The sequence below is a fragment of the Cyprinus carpio genome, chromosome A16 (genome assembly GCF_018340385.1).
Source record: "Cyprinus carpio isolate SPL01 chromosome A16, ASM1834038v1, whole genome shotgun sequence".
Taxonomy (NCBI): Eukaryota; Metazoa; Chordata; class Actinopteri; order Cypriniformes; family Cyprinidae; genus Cyprinus; species Cyprinus carpio.
Window position 1 is genome coordinate 15,325,982 of NC_056587.1, and position 24,082 is coordinate 15,350,063.

General features: G+C 38.0%; 1 pseudogene; it reads left to right on the forward strand.

Annotated features, from left to right (window-relative positions):
- Window positions 1–9,995: 9,995 nt before the first annotated feature.
- On the forward strand, window positions 9,996–14,768 carry LOC122147937 (annotated as a pseudogene).
- The last annotated feature ends 9,314 nt before the right edge of the window (window positions 14,769–24,082 follow it).

Genomic DNA, 24,082 nt, shown 5'->3' on the forward strand with positions numbered 1-24,082 from the left:
ACTGTTACCTCAGCCTTCTTTCTAGCCACTGTTTCACGTGGCATGTCTTCATCACTTTCAGTCATCTCAGAGTCAGTGTCTTCATCTTCCAGAGGGGCCATTTCTTGGTCTACGTCTTCAACCAGACCAGCATCGGCGCTGCATGAGTTTTTGACATCCACTGAAGACCTGTGCAGCCCTCTTTCCAACATTTCAGTTCTATATTAAGTCCAGGCTCTGTGCCTTCCCTGAAAGGGAAATAGTGCGTCACTTTCCAGAATCTGTATAACATGAAAAATGTGGCAACCTTTGCCTAACTTAACTGCTAGCTGCATAGTTTTTCATAACTTTTACATTTAAATTTATTTTTTAAAAAAGTGCATGCAATAACTCTGAAATTAAATGTTAAATTAGGTGTAACTAAAATGTTTGTACAACACATTTTTGAATTTATCTATCACAGATTGCAAATTTCTATCATACAATTGTCTGAGTTATAAAGTATTTCTGAAACCAACTTTGATTTCTAAAATATGTACCTCTTGGTGTCAATGAATCCAACTTTTGGGTTACCTGTAGAGGAAAAAATGAACAAATTATAATAATCTGGGACAATGTAAACAATGTGTTGATGTTATATCTTTCCTGTTAAAAATATATAATAGAAATGCATTATCACTTCAAATGAATACATGCCAATTAAAAAAGCTGTTTGAAAACAGTAAATTCTTTCATTTTATGCAACATCTGAACAGAGAGCAAGCATTCAGAAATATATTGATTAATATTTAATGTCAGTATTTGAGCTTTATAACCTTGGAAATTGGGTGAGAAACCATGGTAGTCCCAGAAGCAGCAAGAACGGTTTGCACAGATTCACTAGGCAGGCTGTGCAGCCATATACACTCTCACGAACGCATGTTTTTGTCTGGTTGCAAACTTTACATCTCCTTGTCCTACGAGTAATTTTGGCTAATCGATGTCTGACCCCTTCTTGTGTCTCCGGATTTTCTTTTTTTACAATCTGCTGCTCAAGCATGCTATCATGGACTTGGTTCTGGCGAGCATATCTTTCGCCACACTTGGCCAGCTGGTACCCCAGACGTTTTACGGTAGATGGCCTGTGAGAAATGCCCCCTCGGAAACCACCCGGGTGGGTTGTCTTTGCGGGTTTCCCTTAGGACAATGAAAGAGTTGATGATGCTCAAGTTGACAAGGAACCAAAAGAGACGCTGCCAATTGGTGTCGAGAACCAACCCGCCGAGTTGGTTGCACGTCAGCAGCTGATTACAGATGTCCCCACACGCATGTTGTCCTGGAGGAGCTTGAAGGCCTGGGGTCTTTCAACGGGCACAAAGCTCGCCTATCTTAGTGGAGATCTCCTCCACACCACGTCTGGATGGCCTGCATCAGCATTTGTGGAGAGACATACCAGCTGCTTGTTATCTCTCCCATCTGGTGGCGAGAAGCGGGGTGAATTCATACTGTTGGAAATCACCTTGATTGTTCAGCGGAGGTTCATTCCAAAACTCCTTGGGCAAAATTGGACTTTGAGGGAGGACGGAGCTGGAGCTATATATTCCAATGGTCATACAGCTCCTTCATGAGTGGCACAGACACAAGTGAGCTGGACAAGAAAATGTGGTGATGTTTACCTTCAAAGTCCCTCTATGAGTTGAGGTACATAACTGATTTTCCCAAGTCTTTGTGTTTCTCCTGTCGCGTTTAAGACCAGCAGTTTATGGCAGTAGCCTGACTTTGAGTACACAGTAGCCAATATCCTCGGTTGGGAATTTTTACTCTTCTCCTGAGCTATTTCCCTTGTCGTTGTTTTGGTAGAAAAAGCTTGATCAAACTGTCAGACATTTATTGGTTTGTAGGCCTCTTGCATACTTGTCTGCAGGATGCTCAGCATTGGTTGAAAAAAGGACAACTTGTCAGCACGCTGGATATCGTTCTCCACAAGCATGCTGCTCATTCGGATGTGAGCGCCAATCTGCTTGAAGCGTTTGACTGACATGGTCCTGTAAAAGAGCTCCCATGTCCTGGAGCCATAGCGGCCATGGTGATGGTCCCAGGACCAGTATAACTCTGGCTCCCCCAAGCCCTGAATTCCCATGAGGATATAGAGAGACCAAAGAAGCCTTTTGACTTCCTCTATGGACACAGGTTTCCAGGAAGGGTCCCCCTGCCCCCAAAGAGCAGCAGTAAGGGGCCTAGGCATTGGTCTCAAAAAACGATCTGCCTCAAAAAGGATGTTGGGAAAAAAGAAGCTGGAAGTATTCGAGGACATCATTATTCTGGTCATTATATGCTGTGGGCCACAACTGTCCATAAATTCTGGCACAGTTCCTTTCCTCTTTGGGCACACTCCACTGCTTCATGGACAACCAGTCAGGCTGTGTCCCAACATCAACTAGCTTCATCCCCTTTGTGGACCCTCCACCTCCTCCTCAACCTGGCAGAACTCAATATCTGTCTCCAAAAACACTCTGTAGGGGAGGGGAGGGATTACAGGAACACAGAGTTAGTCTCCTCCTTGGAGTCTCTACTATCACCAATAAATCCATTTTATAACACCATGCTCAATGTATATGTGGTTCTGATAGGTCAGTTAGCTTTTTGAAAACAGAAAACAATAAGCAGCTCAGAAGCAGCAGATAATTCCTCGATGGATAGTCCTTGTCGTTATTGTCATGTTTCTAAATTACTCCATTTAGGTTTTTTTTTGTATTTCTTCTGACAATCTCCAGTTCAGGTGGTGTGCAGTAGGTTTTGTGTATACTCATTTACTCATCCAGAGTGCTCTCGCAAAAACACATGCCAGTAAATCCTGTAGAGTCACACCAAGTTCAAAAGGCCCACGTTTGTCAATTTTGACAATGGACATCTTGAGCTCATACCCAAGACCTGTGAGTGTTGTGTATCACATGTGGGCTATTACTCAAGAACTGGCCACTTTGAAAATGTTGTAAGCAATCTGTAATGTTTGAGTGTAGCTAAGAATGCATAGAAAAAATATTTATTAAAAAAATTCTTCTTTATTGTAGGTGTCTATCATCACAATAAATAACATCATGCTGTGAAAATACATATATACAGTGTGTAAATCAAGCCTTAAGATTAACAGTTTGCACATGTACAATGTTAAGATGCTCTGATGTTAGAAATCTACTGTCAAAAGAGTTTAATCCAACAAAGATCTGAACTGACACAATTACTACACACTGTTTAAATTAAGCCTGTAAATATTGATTAAAAACAAAAAGTTATTGAATGGGTCAATAGCAGATGCCTTACATTTACTGAAAAAAGGTAATCCGGCAGTTATACAGTAACAGGTGTAACATTGCGAATTAAACTGTAAAAAATTGTAAATTGTATTTCTTCAGTATTTCAAAAAAAGAACATTTTTTATTTATTTCCCCAAAACGGTTTTACATCATCCATTGGCACTTCAAGTCATTTTGGACCCTTGTTGTTAAGTAAATGTAATTTACAGTGATATTTTGTACTGATAAGTTTTACAGTAGCAGTTTAGTTTGAACTAGGGCTTGGGCGATATATCGCATGCGATTGTCACGCGCATTTTGTCAGTAAAGCCGGTTCCCTGATTGCCGCTAAATTGCCATCACCTGCTTTCAAATGGAGCGGCATTTAATAGACAGAGCCGTAGATCACTGACAAGCTATGCAATATCGCGTTCATTATCGCACATGAATCGCCTTCGATAATGAACGCGATATTGCGTAGCTTGTCAGTGATCTACGGCTCTATCTATTAAATGCTGCTCCATTTGAAAGCAGGTGATGGCAATTTAGCGCTAATCAGGGAACCGGCTTTACTGATGAAATGCGCGTGACAATCGCATGCGATATATCGCCCCCAGCCCTAGTTTGAAGGTATTGTTACTTTGTGTCTACACTATATTATTACTATAATCATGCAAATAATGACACCTACAATAGAGTTGAATGCACTGTAACTACAGGGGAAAGGAAGCAGAGAGAGAAATTTGAGCATGCAGGTTAGGGGACCATGCAGTAAGACAATTTTTTCATAATGAGTTTTAAAGACTCAGTAAAACACACACATGCGTTAATGTTCTGTTGAGTTGGAGAACACCCACCTTTACGAGTGAAGATACAGTAGGAGTGAGTAGGGAACTTAATGAGATGTTTGGCCATCAAGTTCCCTAGAGCAGTGGAGTATTCACAACCTGCACAGCTCAGCTTCACACCACTACAAAAGAGCAACAAAACAGCCATAAGCAACAGTTTCAGATTGTATAAAAAAATACAACTCAAAATTGAAAATATATTACCTTGGTGGCCCCTTTTTAGATGCTTTTTTCTTTTTTTTTTTGGGACTCTTCCAGGAACGTGACTGCTGAAATAAATGAACTGCAATCAGTATGTTGTCACACTGATTATCTGCCATACCAAACTAAAATTTACCACACTAAACTTTATCTTCCAGTTTCAAGTGGCACAATTTTTTCATTTAGAGATTGATCATTTTAGTGTAAGAGGATATAAAGAAAGACATATGACTTCACTTACTTGATCATGTGGTTTGCATAAGCACGAGAACAGCAAGTGCTATAGAAGCAGAGTGAGCAGTGAACATAAGTAGGGTAGTGATTTGCAAAGTCTGGGATGTCAAAAGTGCACTCCACACACTTATGTCTGTCCAAAAGTGTCCTGGAGAGAGGAAGACCAAAAAGTACATACTTCAAATTTCTGATTTCCATTTGAAATGGATCAACATATCTGTTAAAATGCAGAATGGGCTTACCTCTGCTCTTGGAACTTGGACAAGAAGTCAAACATCTTGCTGACCTGTTTCTTCCCAGGTCCATGTCGTTGTGATTGCTGGTCACCACTACAAGTTTGTGAACTGCTATTACTATTCTTCTGAAAGTTAGTGGATGTTTTTGAAGATGCCTGACCTGGTGACTTCTTAAGCCCAACATATGCCCTAATCGTCACCTGGGAATAAGGAGATGACATAAAACATTCATAAAACACATTGTTGCACCTGTTGAACTTGCTTTCAAACAAACAAACAGACAAATATTTTACTTTTGTCCCAGGCTGGAGCCCCTCCAATTCACAAGGTTTTCGGAAAGTCCTGTGGTGATTGATTTTATGCTCAACTTTGTCTTTCGTGAACAGGAACTGAAGACGGCATTTGTTACAGTGGTAAACTGTGGACTTCTGGAGAACAAAAAATATCTGTTTATGTCTATTGGGTCAAGCAATAAGAAATACAGGAGCACAACTTTTTTTTGTCTCTATTTATCTTTCATGACCTTATGATTTATGCTCACCTGGTGACGAACATAGTGCTGCTGGTAACTTGTGGAATGCTTGAAAACCTTAAGGCAGTACTGGCACAGGAGGTGGCGGGTATCCTCATGCCATGTACGAAAGTGGTTAAACACATCCGAGTAGAAGGAGGACCGATATTCACACACCTGAAAGTGTCAAGACATTATAGACTCTGAGACACTATTATACAATGAAAATCTGCTTTTCCACTGTTGGGCCGAACAGTTCTACAAACAGTTAGGACTGGTTCCAGTTATATTTCCACTCGAGCTTGGTCCTCCATCGCATACTTTATGTAAACATTTACGTTACCAAGACATCGATTGGCACATCTGTATTACAAGCTCTGTTATCACCGCCACAGTGGATAATGATACTATATATGTACCGGCTGAGCTGGATAGGCATGGAATAAGAAAGACTTGGCACAATGGTGGAAAAGCGGCTATAGATGGAGACTGGTAATAACATGATTTGCTCTCAATGTACCTGGCACACATAAGGCATCTCTCCAGGTTTGTGGGTGTTCTTCATGTGCTGCAGGAACACTGGCTCACTCTCAAAGGACCACTCACATATCTTACACTTTGCTGAACAGAAAAACATAACCACTAAATCAAATAACAAATGAATTACTGCAGTTTTACAGTCATAGAGGCATTGTATGGCACTAAGAGCCTTGTGAAAAAAAAAGATATGAAAGTTGGCTGTTACAAAACGTTGGCCCAGTGGCCCTTTCAAGTTTGAATTTAGTCAAATAAACTGGTGCACATAGCAAGAGTGTTGTATCTGTTGAAGATGCTATCTGCATATGCTCTTACCAGCATAACCAGTCTTGCAAGCTCACTGTTTTTTCTTGTTGTTTTTTTTTTTTTTAATCTGACACCAACCGGTTGCTAACAAAATACTGCACAATTTACTTTTTTTTTTGGGACAAAGAGTGGATTGATGAACATTACAACCTCTAGAAAGCTAAATGTAGAACTTTATTTGTGCATGTATGACCTGATTCTCTGGGAGGAAAGCTGCTAGTGTTGCTTGAGCATAAGAATATTACGGTATAGGGAAAACAGAAAAGTGCTTTACAGAAATACTGGTTGGCAACTCCATTGTGGGAAGTACTACTGCAAAATCCAATGATTTGAGAGCAGTTGAATAAAGTTAAATTGATTAAACAGGAATAATCTTGATTAAAATATATCACAGCCCATCTATAACTGGATTAATATATTGATTAAACATAATATGTAGTATACATCTTTGTATAATTCTGGTTAACAAACAAATACAGTACATCTGTACACTACCATTCAAAATACATTAAATTAGAGAATAGTTATTATAAAATTGTAATAATATTTTACAATACTACTGTTTTTAAATGCAGACTTGGTGAGCATAAGATACTTCTTTCAAAATCATACAAATAAATAAATACATAAATAAAATAAAAAAAGTATAGACCCCTTACTTTTGACCGGAAGTGTATGCTTCAAAGATTAAAGATTGAACTGGAAATTTGCTCTTACTAGATGTCTCAATAGAGGTGTGAAGCACTCTCCAGGTGGCATTGTAGACGAAATGGTGTGGGAAAGCGGCGGAAACAGTGCAGCAGGCAGGACGTGTGTGTGTCCATCTCCCCATTTTGCTGCTCCAGCTCAACATGGTACCTCATATGGTTCATAAGTCTGCAAGCACAACAAACACTTAATAATGAATCCTATCAACTGCAACTAGACATATATACCAATAATTCCCATCCTAACTTGCCTCTCCATCAACGTACCTAATATTATTCTTCAGTCTCTTGTGGCAGGTGAGGCATTTGAATGATAACGGTTCTTTTGAGTTGTCCATTGGTGCATAGACTCGATTCCCCTCAAATGTACCATAGTAGAAATCATCGACCAGCATGACAAGTCTGTTCTGGGTATCTCCAGTCTTTTGTAGGTGGGCTATCCAGCTTGATAATGGGCACAACAGAGACGCTTTTAGGTGGTGTGGCTGGGGTGTTCACACAGCAGTTGCAGTGCTGCTTGTGTCAGTCTGGACCAGACCTGGGCAGCAGAACTAAAGGGGAGAAGGAGATTAATTGACCACTTTTAATCACCAAAACACAAACACATGTAAATAGGATCTTCAAAAAAAAAGTGTATACTTACACACATATGACTCCGTAGAGCCTCAATCATTTTGAACTGAGCTCCACAACGAGGACACAAATGAGAGGTTGTTGATGGTGTTGTATGTGTAATAGGGATTGCTACAAAGAAAAGAGAGAAAACAAGACAGTGTGGCTGTACTCTAGTTTGACAGTAACTATCAAAAATGCACTGTAAGAACAACCTACTTACTCTGGACAGCACTTTGTGTCATGACAGGTACAGCAGTCGAAAAAATAGGGCTGTTGTTGGTCTTTTGATTGCTCATGACAACAAATGTCTGTGCTTGAGCCCCACCAGGAAGGTTCACGGATTTCACAAGGCTCATTATATTTTGCATGTCCAAGGGTCCATTTCCTGGCTTTATTGTCACTGTAAATAGAAATTAACACAATTTTAATACTGATAATTGCAGTTATTGATGCTGATTGGTCAATACAGTGTTCAAGCTGTGATAAATACATGATATAGTAACAGTTATAATAGGAAATACCTGTTTACATGATTTTATCTTGTGAACAATGAATGTGCAAAACATTTTTAAATGCAATTTTAATATAATTCATATTTAAATCATTTCCCGATAACTTCACTGTTTCTTAAAAATACAAACCATTATCTAAAAAAGAGATTTCTGTAATAATTTTATTTCTGTAATAATTGAATTATTTTAATAACAGTAAGATAACTGTTCTCAACAGGAGCATCTTACCAATTTTAGTTGTGGTTCGTGCTGTGGAGGGCTGGGAAAGGGTTGTAGAGGACACGGTAGGCGGGGTGACTGCTGTTGTGGTACGAATAGTGAGAGTAGCAGGGATCTGCACAGTGCTAAAAGTGCTGGGTGTTTGGACCCTGTTTGCAACCGGAGCTCCAGTCCTTTTTTGAGCTGGCTGGGTAATTATTTGGGTTGCTCCAACAGCTGGTTTGAAAATGTGTGTGCCAGGTGCTGAAAATAGATCAAAAGAAAACATTGTTTATCAATAAGCAAAAAAATCCTGCAAAATAAGCTAGTCCAGAGCAAGTGTAAGTAGTACATTAACATACCCTTGGACTAGTGTAATGGGTCGAACAGTCTGGCCTTGTTGGACATTCAGCACCAAACTCATTGGGCTCTGGCCAGGCCGGACAGGATGGATATTCTGGACAGGAAGACCACAAATCATACACAATAGGAAGCACTTTGATTAATAGAAGAAAAGTTGAAAGTGACCAGAAATGAGCAGGGAAATGAGGGGGGATGGCAGCACCTGTGTAGTAAAGTAAATGGGCTGGCTGTTGGTGCCATTGGCAATATGAGTTGTGCCAGGCAGGAGAACCTGTGACAGAGCCACAGTGCCAAGCCCTCCTCCTCCCGGAGCCAAGAAGACCTGCTGCCCTTGCACTGCTTTAGGAATATCCGCCGGCACAGCAGCAGGAACTACACGTTGAGTCACTGAAAGAATAAAATTACCGATTAAAGGAATAGTGCAGAAAAAAAATGTAAGATGGTGGCGTTGGCACTGATGTACCTTTTTTGTAGTTAATAGTACTTTTGGTGCTCCCTTTCGGAGTTTCGATGTGGATTATGTGATATAGCGAGTTGAATTTCAGTCTGTCACTTACACAAAGCATTTAGCAGACGCTTATATCCAAAGCGACTTACAGTGCATTCAGGCTAACATTTTTTACCTAACATGTGTTCCCTGGGAATCGAACCCACAACCTTTTGCGCTGCTAACGCAATACTCTACCGCTGAGCCACAGGAACACTTGAAATTTATAGTGCACAATTCATGAACTATTTGATACTTTTATATGTTTTTGTCATTTTAGAGCTTGACAACCCCAGTCCTGATTCACTTTCATTAAACGAAAAAAGAGCAGCCGAGACATTATTTTCTCATTTGTTTGTGTTCAACAAAAGGAGGATGTCATTGGAACAACATGAGGATGAGTTAATAATCACAGAATATTCCTTAAATAGCCAAAATAACTGATAGTCACTCAACAGTGCTATAAGGAACAAATACTTACATGCGTTTGTGATCAGCGGAACCGTGTTTGCTGTGTTTACTACAGGTGGTAAGTTTGGGATCACCACGGTTTTAGGCTCAGCTGGAATATCAACCACCGTTGAGGGAGTGGAAGACACTAAACAGCGGAGAAGAACAGGTTTTATTCAGTATAATGGTATTAAAATAAAGAATAATTATTAAAAGAAAATGTTTATTAGATACATTAGGTATCTACATATGCATAAATAAATATAAATCTATCTACAAATGAAATGTTACAGAAAAATCTATAAAATTGCACACCAGTGGGAGCACTGCTTTCAGCATTTCCCACTGAATCATCCATTGAATGTTGCTGTTGCCATGGTTCCAGCTCCTCCTCCTCACACTCCATAAACAAATCCGCATCCATGTTTCTGAAATACAAAATGTTTATTGAGCTACGCATTTGTGTAGTGAACATGTGAAACAGTAAACATGCCTTTACAGTCAACGTGGAAAAAATACAATAATGGCATTTTATTGCACAGGTGAATTCATGTTTGAAATGAAGACCCTCACAATATTCACCGCGCTCTGACAGCATTCAGCTCGGACCGGTTTCAATGTCAAGGCTGGCGTTTACAAAACCACCTCATCCTGCAAATGACATAAATACATTAACGTGTGAGTAAAACCACATTTTGTCTTTACATACATTTGTAGAAAATTGTTAAATATATGCTGCATTAAAATGGGTTTGATATTCAGTGCGCCGCCGTATCACTACAGAAGAGCCCTCAATATATTGTGTAAGTACGCGCAATGTGGTTTCATTGCAAAGAGAAAAGTAGTTCCTGTGCCATTACATCCAGCGCGTCAGACTGGACGATTTGACAGATCTAAACAAAAGCACAAGCCTTAGATACGTGTACAATAACAATAACTGAGGATGAAAATCCAAAGTGGGTCGGAACGAGAGCCAGCGCGATGTTTATTACAAATACTCGGTCACAAATTATGCAGCAGCAACCCCCTCGCACGGCGCCTACTAAGTGCGCACTCCGCATACTGTCCTCTGCGCACATAATAAATGACGATCATCTAATGCTTGAATTAAAGCGCGAATACAACGAATATGGGCGAATTTATAAATAATACTTACCGGATTATAGTCTATATGGAAATATACTCAATGTGATATATTGAAAGAACACAAAGCCTGCCGGTACGTCACAGACGAGACGAATAAGTGCGCTAAATGGGCAGAGGTTCTGCTCTTTCTGCGGCAGCGATTGGTTGATGCGCTCAAAACGCCACTTCCTGTTATGGATTCTGAGCTCTGATTGGTTGTAATCTCTGAAATAAGGAGGAGTGGTTACTGGAACAAGAAAATGGCTTCCTTCCTTGAAACGACAACATTTTGCATTGTTTAACCAACTGCTGGATTACTAGTAGAAAGCAGCTAGTGTTGGCATTTTGCTGGTGTTTTGCAGATAAACTATCAAGACCATCATAGATTGGTCTTTTTTTAACACAATTCTTGATGATCAGTTATTGATTATTACTCAAAATATCTCCTATATGAAAATATTGGCAAAAAACAAACAAAAAAAAAACACATGCACAAAGCACTGATATGGTTAGGAAACAAAAACCCGTACTTTTTCACAATAGGTACTACAACATACCGGAAACCAATGATTTTAAAGACCTTCTGTTCCATTACCCGGTTCTCGAACGTGCGGTCTTCCGCCAATGTGGACAGAACCGATTATTTTTCGAAAGTCAGAAGGAGTGGTTATCGACTTCACCAAGAACTGTACAATGTTTGACTTAAATCAATACAGTTTCTGAATGGTTCTTCATATGGTCTTCATATTTTGTTTGTCTAACATTTTACTTAATTTATAGTTAAATAAAAATATTTAATTATTGTATTGCACTTTTGTCGCCTCTTAAAACTGTGAAACCACATTACAAAATAAACACCTTTTGCAAATTTTTTTTTTTTTTTTTTAAATAATACATTTATTTCTGATCTATGATATATGTTCTGGTTAAATCATTATGCAACAGATCACTGCTGATTTTATTACATGCGATAAAAAAAGAAAGAAGCATCGGAATCGTAACGATAACTCACGGTTGCAATAATAATAATAATAATAATAATAATAATAATAATAATAATAATAATAATAATAATAATAATAAAACAATTCTTTACAGTTTTACAGAGTGCGTGTGCGTTACTTACGCCCATTGTTAATGCGCCACCAATATGTGTGCATTATTTGTCAACATTCCCATTTTCATTACAAGGCTGTAGTCTAAACTCTGGATATTAATACATATACCATCTGATCTGACCACTTATATTCATGCGATAAACTTATTTTCTTATTGTGATTCTGAGATAAACGTCGCTTCATATCATGGAGCATTTAGAAATCTGTTGTAAATGTTTATGAGGCGCGCATAATCAGCCTTTGGCGAAGTGTACAACAGGTACTAAGCTGTTAAGTTGCTTAAGCCTTATATATATAGCAATCTGCACAGAGAGGATTTTAATGTGACATTCATCCAGATTTATTCTGTATTTTGTAGACGTTCACGAGAGATGAGTGATCAAGTCACATCAGCTGATCGAGGGAATTATTATGGCGTTGTCATCGCGCTGGCGGCAATCAGTAAGTTACATGTATTGTTTACCATCTTTAGAATCTTTATTATAAATCTTTAACCTTCATTTAAAATAAAAATTAAAGCCTCTTAAGGTGGTGAAACAATTATTATGAATGAAAAAATTAGTTTAATTTAGCAATGAAAGCTTTAAAAAAATACATTTATTATGTTATTAAAAGATTTAAGCTACATTTAAAATAATGTTGTTCTTTCGAAACATTCTATTACGCGATTGTACTCACAGTTTCTAAAAATTGCAGGCATCAAATCAGCATATTAGAATTATTTCTGAAAGATCACGTGACATTGAGGACTTGAGTAATGGCTGCTGCTGCTTATAGCCATCACAGGAATACATTACATTTGAAAATATATTAAAATAGAAAACAGTTTTATTTACAATGTAATAAATGTACCATATTTAGTATTACTATGCAGCCTTAGAGACCAAGCCTGAACATGAACAGTAGTGTGTGTAGCTATAGGATACACATATGCCTGTATCAATATTACCAGTAAAAGAAAAAAATGCTAATTTTTTTTTTTTAAGATTCTAGAACTGAGTATATATTTTAAAATCTTTTAAGCATTGGGTATGTAGCTTTAATTCCATCTCCCATACAGGCTTTCATGCTGCTGCGGAATGGATAGCTGGTGGTGTCTGCAAAAAGCTGTGCTCGTCTAGATTGGAAGGACAGTTGTGATTGACTGGTGCTAACACTGGGATTGGCAAGGAAACTGCAAAAGATATGGCCTCGTAGAGGTACGGCATATTATTTAGGTCCTCATCTTTTAATTCCCTTACTTTTTACATGGAAGTGTGAATGTGTGTGCATTTAGGGGCTCGGGTAGTGATGGCCTGCCGGGACCTGACTCGTGCCGAGAATTCTGCGGAGTATATCCGCCGCTCCACAGGAAAATGGCAATGTAGTCAGCAAACACTTAAATCTGGCCTCTCTCTATTCGGTTCTGTTTCAGAATTTGCCAAAGAGTTCATAGCAACAGAAGAACGACTGGACTATACTATACAACAATGCAGGTGAGTCACACTGTGGGTCATCATAGTTTGCTTTCATTTTTAAAAACAAGGGGTACAGAGACAGATCTTAAAATTTATTTTATTTTATTTCTTTCTGACAGGTGTGCTGATGGTCCAAAGTGTATTACAGAGGATGGCTTTGAGACACAGCTGGCTGTCAATCACTGGGGGGACACTTTCTTATGACCGATCTACTGTTAGGAATGCTAAAGAGATCCTCCCCCAGCCGTGTAGTGAATGGGTCCATTATTGCACACGTTGGTGGGTAATTTCTTTTGATTTAAAAATCAGAAAATATTTTTAAACCTGTTTTCCGACCAGACTATATTATTTCTTTGCTTGTATTTATGGAAAAATTACGCTACTATTTCAAAAGAGTTGGTAGTCTGTAATTTTGATCAAAAATACAGTAAAACAGTTAATACTTTAAAAATATCATTAAAATAACTGTTTATCTCAATATAATTAAATATAATTGGGCAAGGCTTAATTTTCAGCAGCCTTTTTTTTCAGTATTCAGGGTCACATGATCCTTCAGAAATCACTCTAATATACTGTTTTGGAGCACAAGAAACATTTCTTATTATTATTATTATTAATGTTCAAAACAGTTGTGCTGCTTAGTATTTTTTTTTTTTTTTTTTTTTTTTTGTGGAAACGTTGAAACCTTTTTCCAGGATTATTTTAATAACTAGTAAATTCATTTTATTGCATTAATTTCAGAAGTATTCTCTTACAAAATAATCTTTTCTGATCCATAAACTATTGAACAGGACGTGAACTTTTTGAGGTCAATATATTACCATATTTTTCTCTGTTTTCCTACAGGAAAGATTGAATTTGATGACCTGTTCTTTGACAAAAGGCCTTACAGTTCTTTGCTCAGCTATAAACAGAGTAAGCTGGCCAATGTGCTTTTCTCTAGAGAACTTGCACGGAGAAATGAAAGGTAAGATTTATACTGCAAGTTTTGATATAGTATAGCAAACAATTAATAAACTAACAAAGTTTCTTTGTTTATTTTGAGCAAAAAAGTAAACAATATCTCATACTGTGTCATTGTCCATGTGTAATCCAGTTTTTACAAGATCATATACAAATAAAGCATTTACATGAATACATTTTGTTTGTGTGTGTTTATATTTCAATGGATGCTTCCACAGGTACAGGAGTCTTACGTGTACGCCTGCATCAGGAGTGATTCGAACAGAGCTGAATCGCCATGTTCTGGCATGGTACCCAATACTGAAGACTATACTGTCTCTGCCCTGTATGCTGCTGATGAAAACTCCCTGGCAGGGTGCACAGACCTCTATCTACTGCGCTGTCACTGAGGGCTTAGAGAGGAAGTCTGGCTGCTACTTCAGGTAAATGCAATCATTTGACACTTTGTCAATAATTTATAAACTCAGACTGTCTTGTGTATGTGTTTTATGCAGTGATTGCACTGAAAAAGACCCTTCACCAGAAGGAAAAGATGATGAAGTGGCAAGAAGGTTGGGGGACGAAAAGTGTTCGGCTGGTTGGACTAAACAACCGCCACTTACTATGTCAAACCTCCTACACTCTTCCTGATTGTAAGCACTCCACCTAGTGGTGATACCTGCGGCCCCAAACTCTCACCAGTGCAGAGGCCGCAGATGTGAAGTCATGTCAGAGCTATTGTCAAGGCAAATTACATGATTTGCATCAGAAGATTTATTTACCAGCCGTTTTGTGTTCTTGGAAAAGGAATTATCAAGAAAAACAGTCTCAGAGGATATACATTGCTGTGTTTTTCTAAGAAATTGATCACATTCTTATCATCTGTATATATGTCAGATGTATTAAACATGGACAGATTTAGGGATAGAACGAAAAGCAAATAGTGGTTTGTTTATTAACCCATCCAACAATAAAGTAGTTTTTTCAGAAGCTTTGCTCTCAGGATAATTCTTGATTATGTGATCGTAAACATTCTAGCACATTTCACCTTGTGCCTATATCTTATTACAACTAGCACATGTAGGAATCTAAAAGAAGCTAGAGCTACAGTGTGTCCAGTGTGCGCATACCTATAGATTATATTTGTTAGCATTTATATATAATTTAACCGCTAGATGGCGGTGAAGATGTGTTTTTGGAAGCACTTGTCATGCTATGCATTTTCCCCTAAATTATCTAAATTATCTAAATTATGATACTGTATCCTTCCACAGTGCAGCATTGCAGGACAATTGAAAGGAAATATATGATGTGATGGAAAGAAGCAGGCAGAATGAATCACACGATCACCTTGTGATGTGGTTGTACATTTGCAGTTATGTAACAGTGACTCTAAAATCAATATAAAAACAGTTCCACCTCCTATTTTTTTGTTGAATTTTTGCATTTGTCATTGTCACTAAATTCCATAATTGTAAATTTTTTTCTATTTAAAAAAATACATTTGAAGCCATTTCATGGTTATTCACTTTTATTCATAGTCTTTTATTGTTATGATTGAATTCATTTTTAAGAGAATTAATGTAATATTTGCGATCACAGGAATAAATTAAATTTTAAAATAATATTCAAAACAGAAAACAGTTATTTGTAATTTGTAATAATATTTCACAATATTACTGTTTTAACTGCATTTTTGATCAAATAAATGCATACTTGGTGAGCATAAGAGACTTTTATATTACAGACCAGTATTAAAATATTACAGACCTGTACTTTAATGCTGCATAATGTTAGGCCAACAGTTTTTGAAAATAACTGTCTGATTTAAGACTGAAGATTTTTTGCTTATGAGTTCGCTGCCGGCAAACAACAAATCTATTCAATGAAGCCTTTGTCCCTATGAGTTTTCCTCCAGGGAATAATTTAATGTGTGTGAAAATTGGCTTCTAAACAGCTGAGTCATTTTCTTGTTTTCATTTCTTTGTATGCCAGTTACTGATAATAAGTGACTGGTAATAAATGTGCATTTTCGCGGTAGTGTCACAAATATCGGGCAAAGGACAAAGATTTCACGTAAACATGATTAGTAAAAAAAAGTGATTAATCAAAAGACTTTCACCAGAGAATAAAGATGAAATCCAATTAGAAAACCTATTGGCTGGGCCAATCAAACCATGAGACTCTCAACGCCAATTTAGGTTTTGTAGCATTAGCACCCATCATTTATGGTCGACAGAGACATAATACACAAAACTCATTCCATTGATATTCAGCACCGTAATGCTCGTGAAGGGGCTGTGAAACTCATTCAATGATGCGCTCTGAATGTTTGGCCCCTGTGGGCAATGTCCACGGCGCTGCTGCCTTGTCTCCGCCGGCTTCACACAAGAGGAAAGAGCATTAAACAGAGACGTGCTGTTTCTCTCTTGCACAGTTTTACAAGAAAAAATTAGCAGCATAAACACAAAAATCTACTGTTCATATAAACAAAATAACTAATGTTTTACAAAATCGAATAGATTTGCATCTTCTTCAGTATCCATAATGTGCTAATATGATCAGAGATGGGCATGTGGATTGTAGTACAAACGTGACGTTTGTGCAGGTTTCTCTGAGTATAATTTGCATTGTAACCAATATGAATTTTGCATTCAAATGTGTGGTCTGACGTTGACCTTATTTTTTAGGGGAATTTAAGGATGGCTGGCTCGCGGCATCTGAAATCAGCTTATTTTATATCACAGAATAAAAATATAAAAAGTAAATTGCAACTTTATTTTGACACAATTCTGACTTTAATTCAGAATTCTTCTATTCCGAGTTAACATTTTTGCAATTCGACTTTTTTCTCTGGGTTCTGAGTTTACATCTCACAAATCTTATTATTATAATTTTTTATTTTTTTTTTACACCTGACTTGACTGCATGCACATGCAAATTTCAGAGAAATAATAAAAACAGAATCGCAAGATTTATGCTTAGATTCAGACAAGAAGAAAAAAAAAAAGTCAGAATCACAAAATGTACACTCAGAAATTCTGAGAATAAAGTCAGAATAGTGAAATATAAACTCAGAATTTGGGTGGGAACCAAAGTCAGAATATGAGATAATTGCTGTAAACTTGCAATTTAAAAAAAAAAAAAAAAACATTGGCAACTACTTTTTTTAGTTTTTATTCCGTAACTGAAATAAGCTTCCATAATACTGGTCATCGAAACACAAAATACAAATTAACATCTTAAAGGCATAGTTCACCCTCACAATGTTTCAACACTGTTTGGACTGTCCCTTTAAAAGTGAATCCACACTATGATGCCACTTCATCAACAAACTTGAGCAAGTCTTTAAGTATGAATTGTTTTTATAAAACAACGTCATTATGGCCATATCGTTCGTTTGCCCCAGGGGGTTAATGTTGTGCATAACCACCCTGTATCCATTATATCTTGATGAGGCTTTTGGGAGGATTTGTTGGGAAAGCGAGGGCCATAGTAAAACCTCAGCGGAGACCAGCTGAGCTCTGAAAGCATCATAAAAAAGCTTCATGTTCCTGAGTCCCCAGTCGGTTGGCTCCAAGAGCCGAGGGGTCAAGACAACTGCTGACCCGTTCGGTTGACTTCACTGTTAGGGGCCCCATTAAAGTCAGCCCTTCACTAGCTCTGAGGGAATTTGATTCAGGCTTAAACTGTCGTGTTTTTCTGGCCAACCTAAAGTGCTGGAATGCAACAGACCCGATAATAATTGTACATGGAAAGGGCTTTCATTTGAAAGAATGGACTAGTGTACAGGACTTCATTCCAGGAAAGCCAGTCTGATTTTTCACTGCCTTAGGGGTCATCAGCGGTCTCTCTGTTATGCATGAGTTTCCCCTGTACACACACACACACACACACACACACACATACTACCTCTAAAGCTATCTGAACTGTGCGGGTGCTGGCACAAAGGAGAAGTACTAATAAAAATAGCCTCTGGACAAGCTGAGGGAGTCATAACATGAAGAATATCTCACTCTGTTACTCACAAAGGAATGTTTTTATCTCGGGAGATAATCAGTTTGGCGAGAATACAGTCCATAACAGTCCATGCATAACAGTCCACTGAAACAGAGAGGCGATCATCTTCCTGATCTTGGATTCGACGAGAGTAAACATGTTGTGACCATGAGGGAAGGTGGAGAGACATTTGGGGGCTGTGGACCAAGAGCGAGAACAGGTGAGGGAGAGTGAAATTTGAGAAGGAAAACCAGCGGTTATCACCACACAGCTGACGGGATAGTCCACAAGCAGTCGTCCACAGGCTGCTTACTCAGCATGACACCTGCTTGAAAATACACCTGCTTAGGGATTTTTAAGATCTGTGAGGATACAAACGTGTGTGTGTGTGCATTTGTACTTGTTTTACTAAAGTTGTCAGGGCCAAAATGTCTTCTGATTCTCCAACAGCAAGCCCTAAACATTTGACCGGTAGTATGTGGCATTTCATTAACTTTCAAACTCAATGCAATGTAGTAACTAAAATAAATTAAACAAAAAATAAAATAAAATAAAAAATAAATATTTGTAGTGGCTCAGTAAAAAAAAGTAACTAGTGGCTATACTTTCTTCAGCATGTATGAGTCAATATGGATGCATTTTTATCCTAAAAATAAGCAAATAATAAAGTAAATAATCCTAAATAAAATTAAATAATTCAATATTTAATAATTAAAAATAAACCCATAAATTAACAACTAAAAACCATAAAATGGTTACTTAAATATAAACATTTAACTGAAATATTTGTTAATTAACTGAAAATAATTTATTTAGTTGTCAAGGCATATGAAAAAGAATACAGACATTTAAACAAAGATTAATTATTAAACACAAAAGACTAAAACTTTAAATTTACAATAAGAACTAATTAAAATATTAATTCAAAATAGAACAGTACAGTATATCACGGACACTAAAATAATAGTGATGCTGAATTGCTGCATACAGTGATGCTGTTCCACAGAACAAGAGCGTAATCATACCCAGCACCCCAGAAGCTTCTCACATGCCCTCAATCTGCGCTGGTCTGATGGGAGTTTAAGCTGCATTTAAGCTGAGTTTAAGGCTACTGTGTAATTAACGCTGATCTCGGACGACAGCTTGCAGCTGCTTGGGTACAGTAATCACTGCAGACTGCTTTGTGCTATATAGATACATGTGGGCATGCTCACAAATACAGTATGAATGCTATAGAAACATCTGGCTGCTTTTACAAATGCAGGTCAGTATGCATTGACAAACACACACACCACCCACACACACACACTACACAACACACACACCACACACTACTAGTAAAGATTTTTTTAATGCTTTTGAAAAGAGTCTCTTATGCTCACCCAATGCTGCATTAAATGGTTCAAAAACAAGATTTTAAGACTAAACCCTAATTAAACCACACCTGATACAATTAATCATGTCCTTCAGGCTTATTTGAAAACCATGTAGTAGTTGAGTGTTGGGGCAGGGTTGGTAAACGAAACTCTATGCAGGGCTCAGCCCTCCAGGAATTGACTTTGACACCCCTTGATTAAGACCTAATCAACCTTCTCGACATTCTTTTAAATGGAATAGGAAGTAAAGCTCTTGAAAAAGTAAATCTACATTCCTTTTATTGTGGTAATTAATAGAAGACAACAGTCCCGACATAGTGTGTACTGAATTTAAATTTATGCTGAATTTCATCCATCATACTTCCAGATTCATTAAAAAAATAAAAAAAAAATGATCTCAAATGTTATATTTGTTTCATTTCAAGCTCAGAGTTGAGTGATTGAAAGTCACTGTGACTTTGCTGCATGAATCACGGCTGGTAAATGACGTTGAGAAAGAGAGTGAGTCGTGTATTGATCTGAGAGCTTCGATTTGCGTTATCTAACCTGATGTAGCCGGCAGACATTTTCAAGTGACCACACTGTGCTTTAAATGGAAAAAACACACAAAACTGTGTCTGTCCTGTGATGGGGAAAGAATTACATGGCACACAACAGTGTTGTGCTCTGCAGCGGAGCCAGGTCAATATCTCAAACCCAGTGACCAGGTTTTGAACTGACTGGACATTACTGGAACCATTACGGAATAACTGCTCTGGCAGAGTCATCTTACGTTCTCTGATGAAATGTATAAAAAATTGCAATGTTGAGTGAGAAAAACTAAAAGTTTTTTATTACCTATGCCAATTGTAAAACACAGATGTCCTAGCTAAAAATGTACTATGAGGGACTGTGAAGATGTAAAAATGTTAGAATCTTGTTTTCACATTTTGTACACTTTTCTTTCAAATTCTTACCAACAGCACATGACAATAATACATAAAATAATACATAATCCAAAAATGATCTTAAAGTTTTACCAAAATCTAGCTTTTTGATATTGGTTTGCTTAGAGTCCCTGGGTCTGTGAAGGTTAAAATCCTCTGCCTTGAATGGTATAGTTTTTCTTCTGGTATATGATGGATTGGTCTAATAAAAAGACAGGATCTCTAAAGGATGAGTGAGAGGGCACAGCTCCCTTTTTAAAGCTTATAAATAATTTGCAACCCAATAAAAGTTGCTTAAATAATGAATGAGGGGGCTCTCAGACCACACAGAAACCTCAGAACAACCTGCAATACTAAAATACAGGACTAAAAGGGACAATGTTGAACAGGATTCACTGTAGATTGTCAAATACTGGCTCCACATCCCTCATTAAAAGCCTGAAGAAAATAAAATGTAAAATGCAGAAACATAAAAAGAAAAAAATTAATCTGATGTGCTTATGCCATAAAATGTTGAACCAGACCTTTGTACAGAAAAAAACGGTTCTTGTAATTTCGCGCTGTGCTTGCATGAAAGTGATATTGTGTCTAAAAATATTACATGATCTAGCAAAGGTTCAATAATTCCTTGATGGTATGTGCTGTTCAGCGATGCATGTAGATGCATGTAGACAATCTGGGTGGTAAGAGAAAGAAATAACAAACCTGTGTGCATTTCTGTTATTTCGTGAAACCACAGTGAGACTTGGAAAATGAAAATGCCGCTGTTCTTCTATTGTTTCTGGTATAGTGCCGAAATGTTTTCAAGAGAGATAGCAGGAAGGAGAGAGTGGCACTAAAGGTCCCTGATGTTTTTCTACTTTATAATTGATAGGTCTCCAGAGTTGAATTTATGGCTAGCATTTACAAGATCCAGTTGTATCTCCTTCAGGTAAAGCTATGCTGGCAGCAAGAAGCAATCCATCTTTTGTCCAAAACATTCTCTAAGATACCAGAAGATTTCTACCAGAAGATAGAACTAAGAATTAATTGAATTAACAACAGATTTTTCTTGTTTGTGATCATTTTGTCATATCTTGACTGTCATAATGTGACACTTCAGACAGCTAATGACACTCTGCAGTCAGACGTGCTCTTCACAGGTTTTCGTGTTAACTGGAGTGAGGTATTACAGTAATGTCTTTCCCTGAGACTAACAGACTGTGCAAAAAAGTTTACTGATAAACACAAAATAAAATAATAGCATTTGTTATTTCATACAGTTTACAGGCCCAGGAGAATCAGCAATAAATAAATAAATAAAAATATTGATATTTAGTACATTTATAATTTTTTAATTAGAGAATTGTGTTCATGATTAATATTTTATATACTTTATGCACATTTTATAAACAGTACCAATAAAGAGTACCAATGTTTTGTTTTTGTTTTTTGTTCCAGGGGGCACAGGAGTAGTAAATATGGCTGCATAAACTGACTTGATATATGAACCTGTCGTAAGTCACATATGAAAGAATGGTCTTTACCTTTGAAAGCCAGCATCAGTTTTTATAGCACAGTAGCCTCTGCCACACCCTCCCAAAATCCACCTGCTTTCCTTTATAATCCCAATATGAAGCGTGGAACATTTGCTCAAGAGTCCATTCTCCATGAGGATTAGCATTACTATGACCTTCTGATGTAAGGATGGAATGGAGTGAACTACAAATTGATGCGTTGTTGTGGTAACATTCTGGAACTAAATGTTGAGAAGCAGCTGCTCTTTTGTATGTAACACAGTCATATGTTTCCTGTCTCTGTGCCAATTTTGAATCAATCAACAAGTTTTCCCCCGCCCTGTTCGAAAAGAGAGATGTTAACCTGAACCTGGTTATGTTTTTCGATAGTAAAAGTGCACCTTTTGTTTGCGGGGCATTCGAAGTGGTGAAATCAGACCCTACCAAGTCTGATATTTCCTGAAAATGTCAGTGGGACAATGTCTGAAAAAGGGGATACAGTTCCACAAACTCACTCTACACTAACATTTTTACTACCTGGCCATTCAAAGGTTGATGAGTAGATTCATCAGTGTGAAGGAGATGAAGGTTTCCACTGAAGGTGTTCATTGACTAGTGTTAAATCGGTAACAATACAAATGACAGAGAGCCACCAGTCCTGTCTCTGAAATGATGGATGAGTATTATTTAGCCTTATGTTTGCGAGGCGGCGGGTGTCTTCGGGTGTACTCCGTTATGTCGTCAAAACAATAATGTAAGCAAACGCGAAGGGAACTATAAAGTAGACTGTTAAAAAAAACCGTTCACCCAAACTTTGTATTATATATAGGTGTCCATACAATAAAAAAAGACCCCACGTGCCGAATAAACTCATCACAATTATTGCATGGCACTTACACTGCCCGTTTCCCTGGAACAGGAAAAAAAAAAGTTGCTCGCTGTCTGGCATTGTAATTGTGAAAAGTACTCCAAGCATCCTGAGTCGGATTAAATCATTATTGCCAGTCCTTAATATGTTCCTGGCATGTTCTGCCAATGTGTTGGCAAACAATATTCTCTTTAGCTTCCTAAATACTGATCTGTCAAACATTATTTCCATCACAGAAGCTGCACCTTCATTGGTATTCGGCAGACCACTTCTTTGTATCTGACAATCGGGAGTCGCAGTTTGACCCCCAGCACCTCACGTCTGAATCGAGTCCCCAGCACTCCCTACAAGCACTTTCCCAATAGGCGTGTCAGGCTCCATATTGCCCGCATACATGAACCCACTTTCGTAACGCCGAATCTCATTGTGTGTGTTTCCACCAAATCTGTTCTTGTCCGCGCCTCGATGAATCTTGACATGCGTCACAAGTCTAGTCGGACTAATGGGACCGTGACCGTCTTCAACGCTATTGGTCCCTCCCCCACCCCTCCACTCCTATAATTTACCAAACGTCTACACACTTACTATCTGCTTAGGTTACAAAGGGATACTACCGCCCTCGCACTTTTGCAAAACCACGTACCATTCTACCATGCCAAAAAATCACGTGTATATACTGGTCCACTCTCTTTAGACTCTCAGTATTGCTCATTTAAAATCCAAACTGTTGACTTTTTTTGGCGGCCAGTTCCTGTGTACAATTTTTTTCCTGTTATTGTGGTATGAATTAAAACATGAGGTGGACACAATAGATAAGATACCAGTAATTAATACTCTCTAAAAGAGTATAATGAAAATCAATCAAGGCATACTGAAGGCAGGCACCATTGTCCTGTCCAATACTAACCAACAACACAGTCCAATTGTGGCGTGGAGCCCAGCTTTTATTATTGTGGCATGACTTTTCTGTCGAAATCAGCCCGCCATCACACCCCCGCACGACGAGCTAATTTCGAGGCATGTGGGATGGAGTGTATGTTTTAATTGTTTGTCTGTGTCAGCACAGTTGGCAATGCAACCCTTTGAATGTTTAACAGGCTTTATTTCACATTCCACCTATGAGCGCTACTCACAGAGTTCCGCTTACCCTCTCAGACCTTTTCAAAAGGTACACTTTTGTACATTTTAGCGGTACTACACTACTGGTAAACTTTACCGGTACTATTTATGTACCTTTAACGCACTACTTAATAGTGGAATCCCTTCTAGGTTTACTAATGCTAAAAGGTACCGCACTTGTGCGCCCCAGTGACAACTTT